This window comes from Mesocricetus auratus, unplaced genomic scaffold (genome assembly GCF_017639785.1).
Source record: "Mesocricetus auratus isolate SY011 unplaced genomic scaffold, BCM_Maur_2.0 Super-Scaffold_100009, whole genome shotgun sequence".
NCBI classification, from domain to species: Eukaryota; Metazoa; Chordata; class Mammalia; order Rodentia; family Cricetidae; genus Mesocricetus; species Mesocricetus auratus.
Genome location: NW_024429193.1, coordinates 68,210,221 through 68,225,136, shown reverse-complemented (window position 1 = coordinate 68,225,136; position 14,916 = coordinate 68,210,221). Strand labels below are relative to the sequence as shown.

Genomic DNA, 14,916 nt, shown 5'->3' with positions numbered 1-14,916 from the left:
CTCTGCTGGAATGGAAGTCAGTAGTCAGGTCTTCCAGCCAGGCTGGGTCAGAGTAAGCTGTGTGCTTTGAACAGGTCACGTTTTTTTTCCCCAGGTCTTCAGTTTTCAAAGTTAGGAACTAGATCACTTCCCAAGGTCCTTTCCAGAATTGACACCTTGGAACAGGGTAGGTATTCAGCACAATAGTTTCTGCTATGAGATTCCTTTCCTCTGGATATCTATAAAGTTCTCCACATCCCTCCATCCTTCTAGCTTCATTTGGGTGAAAATGGCCCCTCTATAATTTTCTTTGATTCTTGCCTTCCTTCCCCCCAGATGACTAGAAATTGGAATGTAGCCTCTCTGGCATCAGTAAAGTTGACTTACTGTTCAAGAACCTACAGAAGCTGCCCACTAAGAATCCAGGTGCATAAGGCTTTACCAAGTCCCCCACCCCTATGCCAGCCACAGGCACTCACACACCTGGAGTGATTTCCTCCCCCTTCTGCAACCTAAAACTGTTGGCTCCTCTGAGCCTTACGGTGAATTCAACCTCTTTCAGGAAGCCTAGCCAAACCAGCCCCACCCACATGATAGCTGATCCTATTTCCTGTCTCTCTGATGTTTAACACCTTGAGTCACATTGCAGCTGCCTACATACATATATGTAAGCATGCATACACCCCGGTAACAATGGGCATTCTTCCGAAAGCTGCAGATTAACAGTGGGGCTATGGAAAGGCCCATATATTTATTCCCTTCCACAACTGTCATGCCATAGAATTCCTAGGGACCTGGTGGTCTTTTCAAGGAAGATAAGGCTACAGGAAGATAAAAATACACAGATATAACTTGTTATGGGAAGTAAATGGTACTCAGTCAAAGAAGAAAAGGAAGAAAAGAAATGCATGAACTTTTCTTTCCACTCACAGACTTACACAAAAAGTTACAGTTAGAAAGAACTTCATCGGCTGAGCATCACTTTGTCAGCACACACGTTTAATTCCAGCCCTGGAGAGGCAGAAGCAGCCAGGTCTCTGTGATTTTATGGCTAACCTGGTCCGCATGTTGAAATTCCGGTTAGTGAAGGCTACCTAGAGAGACTGTGTCTCAAACAAACAACCAAGTCTTTACCTAGCCCAACTCTGCCATGTTAGGAGTTTTGGAAACCCAAGAAGATTAGATAGGTGATGCCTCATCCACACTCTGGATATTCAAACCAGAAGAGTGAACCGGCTCAGCAGAAAGTTAACATGAGCAGCAGGGTGGTTTCTGCTCTCTCTCAGAGCACGCTGGGTCTTGGTCACCCTGCCATGGGGACATGGTAGTCTGAAGAATGAGAAGATCACATGTGCTCATCCCCAGACTGTTTGAGGCCCTGGCTGAATGCCTCCTTGCTGCCAGTTCCCATTGCTCATTTGAGGCTGCGGCTGAGGCTGGGTGCTCGATACTGTAGGCTCAACCCAAGTCCCAGAATCCATAGCAACTGAAAGAATTACAGTGGCTATGGGCCACTGCTTTTCCTCCCAGACCCCACAAGGCCTCTGCTCTTAAGGCAGCCTTACATCAGTTATAATGGAACACAAATCCAGCATGGACCATCTCCCACGCTGTACCAGCAGGGATGTGGGCAGCACAGGGGTCATGTCTGGGCTCACTGGAACGGAGCAATTATTATGTTCTAGGGAAGGTAACACACACACCACAGTTCTCACCTTCTCAGAGTACATGTTACATGACAGTGAAGGGCTGAGCTGGAAGAAAATCCAGACCATGAATTGAACATCCATCCTAGGGACTTGCCAAATGGATAATCCAACCCCCAAGGACAGGGACAGTCACCCAACAAGGTTGCTGCTGTCTTTACTTTTTTGTTTGTTTGTTTGTTTCTGAGGGTTTACCATGTAGCATTCACCCCATCGCTCTATGAGGTTAATAACATAACCAAGTCAACACACTCTGTCCCCTAAAGAACACAGAACTCTAGGGCAGTAAACAGCTCACTCAAGTTCAGTTGGGACAGAATCTACCTAAGGACAAGCAGTTGCTCTGGGAGCCTGAGGGGATGAGGCAGTTATTCTTTGGGAGATTGAGAGCACTCCCTGGAGGGCTTGCAAGAAGTCTCTGGAAGGCAGACACAGCGCTAGAGCTCTGGGCTGCCCTGCCCTGCCCTGCCCAGGACATGGAGTGGTGAGGTGCAAACAGACCCTGTAACCTGTGACTAAGGAGGAGTCCCATCCCAATTCCCAGTGAAGCAAACGCTGCAGGGGAAGCGCCCTCGTGCCGGATCCACACAGCCACCCTTATCTCTCTCCACAAGGAACTCTCGGAGCTTCTCACGCCAGTTCCTTCCCACTCGCTGAGTCCCGGGGGGGGGGCGGGGGGAGGAGCGGACAACAACCAAAAAATTCACCCTGGGAACAAATTCCTGCACAAGTCCACAACAGTCTGTTTTCAACTTCGAAGTTACTCAATTCAGCGCTAATTTTTCTGGGATTCCCAGACCTGGGACTTTTTCTCCGGGAGGGTTGTGACAGTGGGGGCTTTTGTTCCAGCCAGCAGCCCCTCTAAACCCTTTTAATTGAGACCGTTTTAAAACAAAGGGAAAAGAGGCAGGAGAGGAGGCCGTTCCCTTTGCCTCCAGCCTCTTACCCTAGCTCTGCGGTTAACACTCAGCAATGATCCTACAAGCCTGGAATCTGAGGAATTTCCTGCCCTGCGCTCCCTGGAAGAGCAGAGCTGAGAGAGACCTAGCAATTAGGGCCTCCAGTTTCCATTCCCGCCTTCCTCCGCCACAGTGGTCCGAGTCGAAAGCTGGCGGTGGGGCCAGAGAGGACCGCATCTGTGCCCGAGGTCACTCCCTGCCTCCTTTCTCTCCCAGGAACTCACACCTTTTCCTCCGCCTGCCTGAGAGAGTGGTAACCGGACAGGGGACAGAGCTAGCCATCCCCCCCCCCAAGCCAACTTGTTTTTTCTGCAGTTGCAGCTCGGTGTCTCCCTCCGCCAGCACCACAGGAGTTAAGCGAGGCACTCCTCGGGCGCTTACCCCCTCCTCGCCAGTCTATTGTCGTTCGCCCTATGCCCACATGCTCGTCGTGCGTTGGTTTCTTTGATTCGTGCCCTTGTACAGTGCCTGCTCCAGCGAGTGGGTCACAGGACTGCCCCTGGCAATCTGTCTGTCTAGGGGACTTCTAAGAGGCAGGGTAGAGGCTAAGGACCTCTATATTATGGTTCAAGACAGAGACAGAAGGGCAAGAACAAGAAAGACATCTGAATGAACCACAGCAGCTGAGGAGAAGAAGCTAATTCCTCTTCTACTTTGTTCAGGCCAACAGTAAAATCAGTTCATATGCTCTTGTGACATAGCGTTTGGTGGCTGGATTCCAGGTACTAGGGCAAAGCAGCCTGGGTTTTAAAATTTTGCCACAAATAGTTCTTAAACTGACCAAGCCATGCCCTTAGCAGACCCTGTTGGGAGCCCAGCATCAGTGTGGCCTCCTGCTGCTGGATCCCCGCCCCGCCCTTCCCTGGACTCTAGAGAGCCCTGCAGTCTAGGGTCCTCCTGGGATGGGACCACATCCTCTTTTGGTTGTCCTATTGGATCTCCCCCTAGCGTACCTGGAACTCAGTACATAGCAAAGGCTAATCTAAGATTCCTGATGCTCCTGCCTCAGCCTCTCAAGTGCTGGCTGTGAACCAGACCAGGCTAGCTGTCTCATTCTTGATAACCTTTGACCCTCTACTTTGGTATCCAATCAAAGGACGTCCCTGAGTCCTGTCTGCCCGAGGTCTTAGAAATGCTAATGGTTGGAAGGGGGAATTCTTCCCTCCCTGCCCACGGCACCATTCCCAGTCACCCATGCCAGTCCATGGCAGCAAGTCCTCTGCCTAGCCCTACACCGTACCACACCTCAGCTCTGCTCACTGGCTTTTCTCCCTCAGATGGCCAGCGCTCGAGGCCCCTGGAGTCTCTGCAGACTCTTGACAATTCTGGAGTGGTATGGGATTAAAATGGCAGCTTCCTGCTTCCCTTTCCCTCCCACGCAGTCTTTGCTCTCAACACACCCTACTGGTCTCAGAGGACCCGGACTCAGAAATCCTCCTGACTTTGACGGGAATACCCACTGAAGTACACATCTCCTCCGTCTCAAGACATCTGCCTTTTGAGGGCCCACTGCCAGCCCCTCACCCACCCTGCCCTCACGCCCCTCAGACAAAGCGCTCCTGTCAGGGTTTTGACCCTGGTGAAGATTTTTAACCGAAATCTTTCCCCCCTTCCCTGTCCCCCTTCCTCTCTTAATTCTGAAGGGTCTTTTGTCTTCTAAGTCGAATAGCTCAGACTGAGAGGGCCGGATATCTTCTTTTTTCCTCTCTTGTAAGTAACTGGGGAAGAATCTGGGGAGGGGTCACAGAGGAGGTATGTGCAGGCCTGGCAAATTCAGGGCCAGCCTGTGCTATATGTAACCCCTCCTCTAAAAATAAAAACAGATAAACAAGTACAGGGGAGGGGACCAATTACGAAATTGTTTTCTTCCTTAAAAATCTATCTAAATAAAAACAAAGAGGAAGGCCTTGAAAATGTGGAGGAAAAAGAAGACCTCCCCACCCCCAAAGGAGAGGGGAGACAAAGGGAGGACTGGAAAAGGAGGGAGGCCGGCAGACTCCCCGAGGGAAAGAGAGACAGACTCTTCATGACGTGCGTCCACTGAGCAGCTTTTCACCTGGCTTCCCACTGCACGCAGGAACGCTTGCAAGACTTGCTGCACCCACCACACCTCCAGGATCTCACTTGCAGCACTGACGAGTGAGGATGGGGTTCACAGTTCCTTCTTACCCCCACCCCCAGGAGGAAACCAAGGAACAAAAGAGAAACTGGGCTGGAGAGAGCCAGTGCCCCGTGGGTTGAGGCAGGCGGCCTCCACTGAGGACCAGGAGTGCCTGCTGCAGTTTCTCTACTCCGACCTACTCATTCCCTCCCGGTCTGGCCAGGCAGAGCAGAATTGGTGAAAAGCTACAGGGAGACACAGGTTTCTTACCCCGAGGATTATCCATGAAAAAAACCTTAATCCCAGGCAGGCTTTTACACCCAGAATGTTTGGGTATGAGCAAGCAATTAGAAGCTTGCTTAAACAGCATCCAAGTCAATTCAAAAAAGCAAACAGACCTGGCTAATGTCCTCATACCGACACGAAGCATTCCACACTGTGTGTGTGTGGAAAAGATTAAAGAAATCGGGGTAGTGGGTGTTAAAAACATTGAGGCACTCCCCTTCTAAACAGTTCAACTGGGTGTTAACTGAGGTGACCTTTAGTCTGGAGAGGTCTCTGAAGTCTGGTCCATCTTCACACAGTCTCTAAAGCAAGGTGAGAGACGATTCATATTCTTGCCTCTATGGAACAGTAGCTGGCATTTTTCTCTGCTTCCTACCTCTTGCCAGGCTCTACACTGTGTTAGAAAGCTTAACTCATTCAACTAGTTTATTTGCTCCATAAAAGATTTGAGGCAACATAAACAGACACATCTGGTCAGTAATATAAAAAATAAACTAAGAGAACAACAGTGAGTGGCAATAGTGATGATTACGAGGGAAAAAAATCACTTAGGCTGCAGTAAAGCATGTGTGAATGTGTGTGTGTGTGTGTGCGCGCGCGCACGTGTGATAATGTACTGAAAGCCTCATCAGAGATGAACTGTTAGGATCAGCCCTAGATTTTAAACAGCTAATACAAAGAACAAAAATTCAAAATTCCTGACATAATTTACACATAAAACGCATACACATAAAATATCCTTATTTTATGTGTATGTATGTTTTGTCTGCATATGTCTTTGAATCAGATGCATATATGGTGCCTTTAGGAGTCAAAGGTCACCAGATCCCCTGGGACTGGAGTTACAGCTGGTTGTGAGCCACCATGTGGGTGCTGGGAACTGAACTCAGGTCCTCTAGAAGAACAGCCAATGCTCTCACTTATGAGCCTTCTCTCCAGCCCCAATTTAGAGTTTTGAGTGTGTGTGTGTGTCGGGGAGCATACATAAAAACTAACCAGAAGTACCACTGCAGAACTTCCACCAAGGACCCTCACGAAAAGGCATTCACATGTAGAGTCACATTCTGGGCACAAGTGCTCAGCTCAGTCAGGGCAGATCTCAAAGGGGCGAAGCTATCTGGTGCTGACTCACAGTCCCCTGCCCTGTGCCTGGCTCTCTGAGGATGAACTTGAAATAGAGAGGGGTGAGCACTCCCAGAGGGGTTAGGGTGATGCTGCCACAGACAGCCCCAGCCATGCCTCCAGGCATAAGTGCTGTGCCTTTGGGTCTTTGGCAGACAAGGCAAGAGCCCTGCCACCCAAACGCTGGGGCGGGCTTTCGCCTCAGGAAGATTTTATTCTCCTTATTTTCCACCTTGTTCTGAGGAGCTGGGACTACAGGAGGCCAGAGGACTAGACAGACATAGTGTGGATGTGGCTGGCGTTCCTGGCTGCCTCTTTGAAGTTTTCTTGGTGAGCCGGGGACGGGAAAGGATGGAAGGCACTAGGCCAGATCGTAGGCCAGTCCCCAGACACAGGCAGGGCTGAAGAACCCGCAGTGTGTTACTTAATTATCTGTAAATGGTTTTTGTTCCTGTCTTTAAACATTTACCTCTATTGAATCATCTCCCTCCTGCCACCTCCCCCCTTTACAAGCTATCTCCTTTTCTGTGCTGTTGCTATGGCAACAACTCCAGGCACATAACTGCTCTCAGATTTTAAATAAAAGTTGAGGCTTCTCCCCCCACCCCTTTCTCCCCTCTTTCCAGGGATGAGGTTTGTCCCTCCTCTCCTCTTCCCTTCCTGGCTGCCTCCCACTTTCCACTCCGCTGTTTCCGTATCAGGTTCCATCACTTCCTCTTCCTGGCAGCCTCCTTGTCTAAGCCGGCTTCTGTATCTTTGGGCTTCCAAACTGCTCTTAACCTCCTGGTTGCCACAGCAAGTTGGGCCCCTTAGGGGCAAAGGTTGGAAAGTGTGGGCATGTCTGGGGAGGGCAGGGGACCTGCAGTCAGTCCAGGGCAGGTTCATCCTATATTCTCTGGGACACATCTAGGCTATTACCACTTCCTTCTTCTCTGGACCTCAAATCCTCCAGCTTAGACTGCCCACCAGCCAACACTCAGACACCACTTTCCGATCTGCACAGGGACCGTGAAGCAGCGAGTGCAGTCTGTGGAGAAGGGAGGAGGCAGGTTTTTAACATGCAGTGGTTACTGAGAAAGGCTACGGTGAACCTGCAGTTCTGGGCCCTGAGTTCCATATTCTCCATGTTCTCATTCTGCTGGGATCATTCAGGGGTTGTACAAAATCTGGGCTTCCAAACTGTACTCCAACGGTACCCAAGACCTGGGAGAGGGCTCAGCAGGTATTCTGGGGATGTGAGGGAGGGTGCCAAGTAAGAAGGCAAGATCATGGCAAACATCTGGGACCATGATCTGACATCCCCGGCAGGCAGCTTTTGATGGATTAAAGCAAGGGCATGGTAGATCTTCCAACGGCCCTACAGGGCATCAGAGCTCATCCAGGAGGTACCACGATCCTATGCTTGCCACCTCCCTAATCAAACCTTGGATTGGGAGATAAACCAAGGTCTAAACAGGAAGTTTACCATTTCTAAAATGGATGAGAGGACAAGACATTTCCTCACCATCATTAACTTAAAATGTCTCACTTTTATGAAATATTGATCAAGGATATGTGAAGGGAGGGAGAGACACTCGGCATTTTTAGAAAATCCATGATCAGGAACAGGTTTTTCTTGGCCCAGATTCTTCTCCTGCAAACTCATTGGTCCTCAGATGAGGGCCACTTTGTTCACAGGGCACTCTGGAAGAATCTGAAGAACCATTTTCTGTCATACCTAGAGAGGGGATGCCACTGGCTTTCAGTGTGTAGAAGGCAGTGCAGAGAAGGTTCCCCAACAAGGGTCAGCTATATCCACTTAAGAGTCACTGTGACGCTCTGACCCCAAAGTTCTTTACCCCTAGATTCACATTTTTACTAGTGTTGATGTGAAGTACTGGGGAGTAGATAGCTATAAGACCAAGACAAAGAAGGACTGTGTCACCTATACTCTCTACTCTCGGGTGGCATGGGCTTGGTGGCAGTGAACTCATGTTCTAGCTGGAAAGGGGACTTCCATAAGGTCAGTCAGAACCCCAGGCCGCATGGTTCTCTTTATCACTCTTCACCACTAAATATTTAGAGCCACCAAAACAAGAAGACTGACACAGACCACAGGGGAATAGCAAAATCATATCAGAGATTATCAATGTGGCCTCGACTGTCACTATGTGTTGACAGCACAGTTCTACAAAGAGATGAAGTGCCCTGCATGGGTCACACTGGTAGGAGGGAGCTTCTGGATTTGACTCCAAATTCCACCTTCCTCTTTTTTCCAGAAACAAAGGAAGGACACGTTCATGCTGGATCATGGGAATAGCTGGCAAGTTCCCCACGAGCAACCCCAAGCCCACGAGCAGCGAGCAGCTTTGACCAGGTGGAAAGCTGAGAGGAGAAAGTCAAAGCTCAGCCACCGTCTGACTGACTCCCATTCTAAGCTGATATCCTGGGCAGTCAGGAGAGAGGAATGGGTAAACGCTACTCAAAAGAAGAAAAAGGGGAGAGGAAAAGAACCAAAGACCCAAGAATCAAAACTTTTGGAAAGTGGGAGAAAGGATGGAAGGTGGGGAGACAGCGGGTGGCCACCAGCATATGGGGAGCTGCCCCAGATAAAAAGAAAGAACCAGAGAACTTGATGCTAGGGTGGGGGGCGGGCGGTGGGCATTAGGAAGGAAAGAAGATGCTGAACACCCGGAAATGGGGCTAGGAAGAGAGATGGCTGCCTCTTGGAAACCCGTGACCTCACATGGGCATCCCCGTGGGCCTGGTCACAAGATTTCCTGACTCCCTCTATCACCCAAAGAGTCACTCTGGTGGAGAAGACAGGACTCTGGAGTTACATCCCCCTCATCCTCCCCAGACACCAGTGTCCCAAACTTCCCTGATGTCAGCTAGCTGGTGCTGAGGGAACGTAAGAAAACCCCATCCATTCCATCTCTCTCACAAGTCCCTTCCTATGAGAGGGGGAGGGAGGGAGGAGGGAGGGAGGGAGGGAGGGAGAGAGAGAGAGAGAGAGAGAGAGAGAGAGAGAGAGAGAGAGAGAGAGAGAGAGAGAGAGAGAGAGAGAGAGAGAGAGAGAGAGCTCCTTAAATACTTCAATGGCTCCACTTTTCCATTGAAGGAAAAGCTATGGCTTATGAAAGAGCTGGAGTTTGCTGTTTGTTTTGTTTTGTTTTGAACAACACATAATCCCAGGCCTGGGGGAACTTGCAATTTGGCTGGAAACCTGAAAGGTCAATGCTTTAAAACTGAGAATCCTGAGCCTGTAAACCAAACGGGAGGGGGGCTGAGGAGGAAGAGCCTCTGGGCGCCACACTGGGGTAGGCAGACACCAGGTTCTGAGGGTCCCGGCAGGGAAGACTGAGAAGCCTCCATCAGGAAACTTTTAGTCTCCAGAGTCCTGCAGGCTGGAAGTAGATGGCCCTGGTTTCCATTTCTCCCCTGCCCCCACAGCTCAGCGCTGGTTGCCCTCTGAGATGATTAAAACCAAAAGAATTCACTCCTCACCACTGCTGTTGGCTTCCTTTTCTCTCCTACGGCTTTTTCTCTTGGGAGAGCTGTTTGCTTCACTCCTTTCTTCTGGCTCTAAGACATTCCCAGTGTACACCAATTAACTTTGTTTTTATTTGGGGGGTGTTCAAAAGACGGGGGGGGGGTGTTGCAGGCAAAGGGGAAAGAGGAAGGATGGGCGGAGGGACCTTGATCTTGCTGGTTAAAATTCCCAGAAAAAGAAAAGAGGCGAAACAGCTTTCAGAGAAAGAAATCTGCCAAATGTTTATATTCCCACAAGACTGCAAAACCTTTTCATAGGCCAAAGCTAAAGTTCAGAGAAAAGCCAGAGCATGCTTTTTCAGGGAGAACATTTTATCAACATGAACACATAAGCACCCACACCCTTAGTGGGGTCCCCACATCCCACACAGGTCAGGCCATCTGCTCCGAGGACGTGTGTGTGTGTGTGTGTGTGTGTGTGTGTGTATGGGGTGCAGTGGATAAGTATTTGCATGTATCTGTGTTTGTGATGGGCTTGTATGAGTGTGTGTGGAGTGAGGGCGTGCACGAGGGAGGGTAGGAATATGTGTGGGGTGTGTGTATGGTGTGGAGGCATGAATGCATGTGTGTATGTCTCTGTATGTCTCCGAGTGTGTATACATGCACACGTGTTGAGGAGTTCCCGAACATCTTACCCCAAGCCCATATCAGATCTAAAAATGTATTAAATGTATTAACATATCTGCTGCTCCTCTGGGTCCTGAGCAAAAGCTCCTCCTGGGTCCCTAACTGGCTCTCTGAGACTAGCCTTTCTGACAGTGGCTCACAAAACCAAACAGAAGACCCAGGGCCAGTCTATGAGGAACTCCCCCTAAATGGCAGTCAGAAAACTGTGCCTCTATGAAGTGTCTTAGACAATCATTTATGCTAAGAGAGCCCATGTCACTAAGGTCACTCCATTGGGGACAGGGCACGGCAGGACTAAACATCCCCATCTGGTATGCACAGTTCAGTGCTATTTCCACAGTGCCTTCATATGTGGCGTTTCTTACATCATAGTGCCCAGGAAGCCAGAAGCTGCAAGCCTTCTTCGACTCAGTAAGATAAACCTTCTGCTATACAGGCCCCTGACGCTTGAAGCTGATGTCCTTACACGCTGGGTGGGAGGCAGCCTCAGCCAAACAGCTTGGTTTGTGGACTGGGTGGTCAAGCTGTCAGGGCTCTGCGAGCTGCACCCAGAATTAGCGCAGAGCAAGACTCTTATTCCCACCCTCCCACCAGGAAACGGAGAAGGCCCTCTCTTACCAGTTTCATAAGAATAGAATGGGGCATGGGGCCGGGGTGGCGCACGCCCTTAATCCCAGCACTCAGGAGGCAGAGGCAAGCAGATCTATGAGTTCAAGACCAGACTGGTTTACAAGAGTTAGTTCCAGGACAGCCTCCAAAGCCACAGAGAAACCCTGTCTCGAAAAAAACAAAACAAAACAAACAAACAAACAAACCAAAAACCAAAAAAAAAAAAAAAAGAAAAGAAAGAAAGAAAGAAAGAAGGAAGGAATGGAATGGAATGGCAACACTACCCTTGGCTAGGCACAGGCTAGTTGCGTTCATCCATGGGGACAACAGTAGGAGAAACAGAAGCCGTCATTGACTAATAATGCCTTACCATGCCCGAGACTCTATTCTAGATGTAAACAAAACGGCCTCAAACTTTTTAAGATTCTCATTTACCCAAAAGGAAACAGAGATTTGGAGAGATCTTAGTGCTGGTTAATGGCAAAGTAGTAGAAATCTGTAACCAAGAACAGCAGACTATGTTCATGGAAAAGAATCCCTGTGGTAGAGCCTCCTTTAAGACCCGCTGAAGCCCAGGCCACAGAGACTCAATTTTGAGGGTTTGTTTTGTTTTAAATAAACTTTATTATATAAAAGGTTTGCAAATAAATAAAAACAACACACACCAAAATTAACCAGACCCCAAGTCCATACAACTTAATGAACTTAGGCAGTTAGAATCGGCGTTTGACGCAGACGCTGCCAAGCTTCACATTCTGTTTTACATTTCCAGGATCTACTATGTTTTATGGGCTTATCCACACCAGCCCCCACAAATACACAGCAGAATTTGAACAAGAAAAGCAACTGTATAGTCTCGTTCATAATCTGTGCCCATTGCCTGCACTGATGCCTTTCTCGTCCCCTTATGTTTAGCCACATGGATATTTGTACATATACATTCCGCATATAAGAGAGAATATGTGGTTTATTTCTTCTTAAAACTGTGTGGCCTCACTTAGACATTATACATTCTAAGCCCCTCCTTCATCCTGCAAATTTTTCAACTTTTCTCTACAGCTGAATAGTACTTAATTTTCTATAAGTAAGAGATTTTCATTGTCTATTCAACTGTTGATAGACAACCAGGGTGGTTGAAATTTTCTGTTATCGTGCATAGAGCAGCAGTAAGCATGCGACTTGCCAAGGAACAAGATGAGGGCCAGATAGGGAGCTCATGTCAGAGGCTTGTGTCCCAGTCCAGTTCCACACCGGATTCACTGGGTAAACTTCTCTCTCCCTTGTGCCTCTCAGGTCTGCCGTCTGAATGTGCGGTCAGTTATTTATCTAGGAGTCAGCAGTGCAAGGAGAACCTGATGGTCCAGAGGCCTCCACAGGCACAGAGGGCACCCCCTTGCTTGGACTGTAACCCTGCCTTCAGACCTGGACTTAACTTCATGTAACTTGGGCCAACTGGTCACCCTTCCTGAATGCAGCAGACCCCAGGGAAAGTCTTCTCATCTCTAAAATGGGGTAATTAACATACTGGGAGCCATCAGGCACAGCTCCCAAGTGAAGGTGATAAGAGAATGCCTGGCCTTGCCCTCCATCTGGCCACGCTATTAAATGGCCACTGCCTGTTCATTCCCATAGCTTCAAACCCTAAGGTGTGCTCTGCTCTCCCAGAAGAGAAGAGTTCCCAGTCACAGTCATGCTGCAAACATCTCAGTTGTGCCCAGAGACTACACTCCTATTGCTCTGTAGTCATCCCTAAGCTCTATGGCAACGCACATCTCTTCTGCTGTGCCCCAGGGCAAATGAAGGGACTGCCGACAATAACTCAGTAGAGAAAGTCTGTCGCTGGAGGAGGCTCCTCAGGCGTCACCAACCTTCGGCCCACCGTCAGGGCCCTGACCCTGTGTGCCCCTCCCCAGTCCGCATGTCCCTCTTGCTGCTCCTTCCGCTGTCCCTTTCTTCACCTGGCTGGCTTGCTGCCACCCCACCTTCCTCTAGCATGTGTCTATCTGCTCTCCCCTCTCCCTCTCCCTTCCCACCCCCTCCACGCTGCTGCTGCAGGCTTGGAGCAGGAGGTTATGAAAATGAGCTTCGTGCCCAGGAGACTGTAATTATCTGCTAAGTGTGAAAGCCAGAGTGATTAATTAAGAGATAATAAAAAGAAGAGGAGGGCGAGAGGGGGGCCTCACCACTCCGCTTTGATGATGGAACCTGAGGTGAGCCAAGCAATTAGGGGAATCTTTATCGAGAGTTAGCTGTAATCCACAAATTATTAAGCACCAAGCGCTTCAGGAGAGCCATGCATCCTTGCCTAGTGACAGACAGAGGACAGCAGGATTAGGAGAGCCGAGAACAGCCATCCAGGGGCAGGGAGAGCCAGAGACCATGCTAGCAGTGTAGCTGGAAGACAGCCACCGTCCCAAGCCAGGCCACACTTGGTGTTTGTGGGACTCTAGCCCATGGCTGTCCTGCCTCCCTACCCTACCCTTGAGAAAGGGAATGCCAGGTTGCCCAATGGCTCAGTGCTCTCCTCCTGCCACGGTCCAGCCCTTCCTCTTGAAGGCCTGATAGCCCATCCTGTTTGAAAGGAGCAGGGGTTGTTCCCCCCCTCCGCACAGCTGTGTGGGACATTCATCACCCAGGCTGCAGATGTGACAGCTGTGGGGGCCCCGGCCAGCATGACCGCCCCACAGTTAGTTACCATGTCTCAGAGGTTCTTACTACACACCCCTAATCGGGCAGATCTCCCGGGGCCTCGTGGCTTCTCCCACCAAACTCCATGACAAGGTGGTCAGTCTCCTTTACCTTTCCCACAAGTCCAGTCCTGGCTCTCCTTCTCAGATGAGTCCATTTTCCCCGGTGTGCTCCTCCCCGGGCCGTTTTCCTAACTGGCCAGCTCCACTACCTGTTTCAATCTGCTACCCTGCTCATGCACAACAGACACTTCCTCTACACACGTCACTGTCATACGAGATTCACGCAGGCAAAGCTGGGCTCGGGACACTGCTGATTTCAGGGCCCATCGTGCTGGGTTCTTTTCCTAATAACCAGACTTCCACAGCGGGCACAGTTCCTTTCTCAGTCTGGTCACTCACAGAGGGAGATGAAGAGGCTTTCAAGTTGTCCCTACCATTGGTGGGAGGTGTCAGAGCTATGAGTCTCATCCTGCCAGCCCTGGCCCAGGACACTGCGCAGTGATAGCCTCTATCTGAAGACCCTTAAAGAGAACTCCTTGACTCCCATGGAGCCTGGGAGAGGCTTACCTCTGACCTCTCAGGCCTTGCTTCTCAATTAAAGGAGCAGACCATAAAGTTTGAAAAAGTGAACTGTTAGGGAAAAAATATTTAGTCAGATATAGAGAGTACTGTAGGTGTATTCGGTTACAACCGCTAATTACAGTTTCCATGCGGAGCAGGAAAGCCCAGGGTAGGCACAAAGAGCTTCCTACTTGCTAGGGATTGTCAGACATGAGAGGGAAAGGGCGGACAGTGCTAGTAAAATTCCTTTCTCTTCCAACAAGGGCCAAATGCTGACTTACAAATTCACTTGATTTACTCCCTCCTCGAGAGAAACATCTTGGGTATGAAGATGGTGTTCTTAAAGGGTTGCCATCTTTTTTTTTCTTTTTGGCTTTTCGAGACAGGGTTTCTCTGTATTGTTTTGGAGTCTGTCCTGGAACTCGCTCTGTAGACCAGGCTGACCTCAAACTCACAGAGATCCGCCTGCCTCTGCCTCCCGAGTGCTGGGATTAAAGGAGTGTGCACCAACGCCAGGCCTGCATCACATTCTTGACCTTAAATTCTTTCTCTGTCCCAGGAAACCAAATCCGACTGACTGCACCCCTCCCTGTACCTTGCAAACTCCCCAGGCTGCTGCTGCTAGTCACTGTGCTACCCTTGGACTTGCAGAGAGCTGCATGAACACCAGGTTCCTGGGGTACAAGAGGAAGCAAGAGAATCAGTGGGGCGCCTGCCTACTAAGACAGGACTCCTCCACAGAGCCA

At 49.7% G+C, this 14,916-nt stretch overlaps 1 protein-coding gene across 5 annotated transcripts in view; it reads right to left on the bottom strand.

Moving 5' to 3' along the window:
* Kirrel1 (kirre like nephrin family adhesion molecule 1) overlaps positions 1-14,916 on the bottom strand; it is a 97,942-nt gene that overhangs the window by 71,041 nt on the left and 11,985 nt on the right. The window lies entirely within an intron of this gene.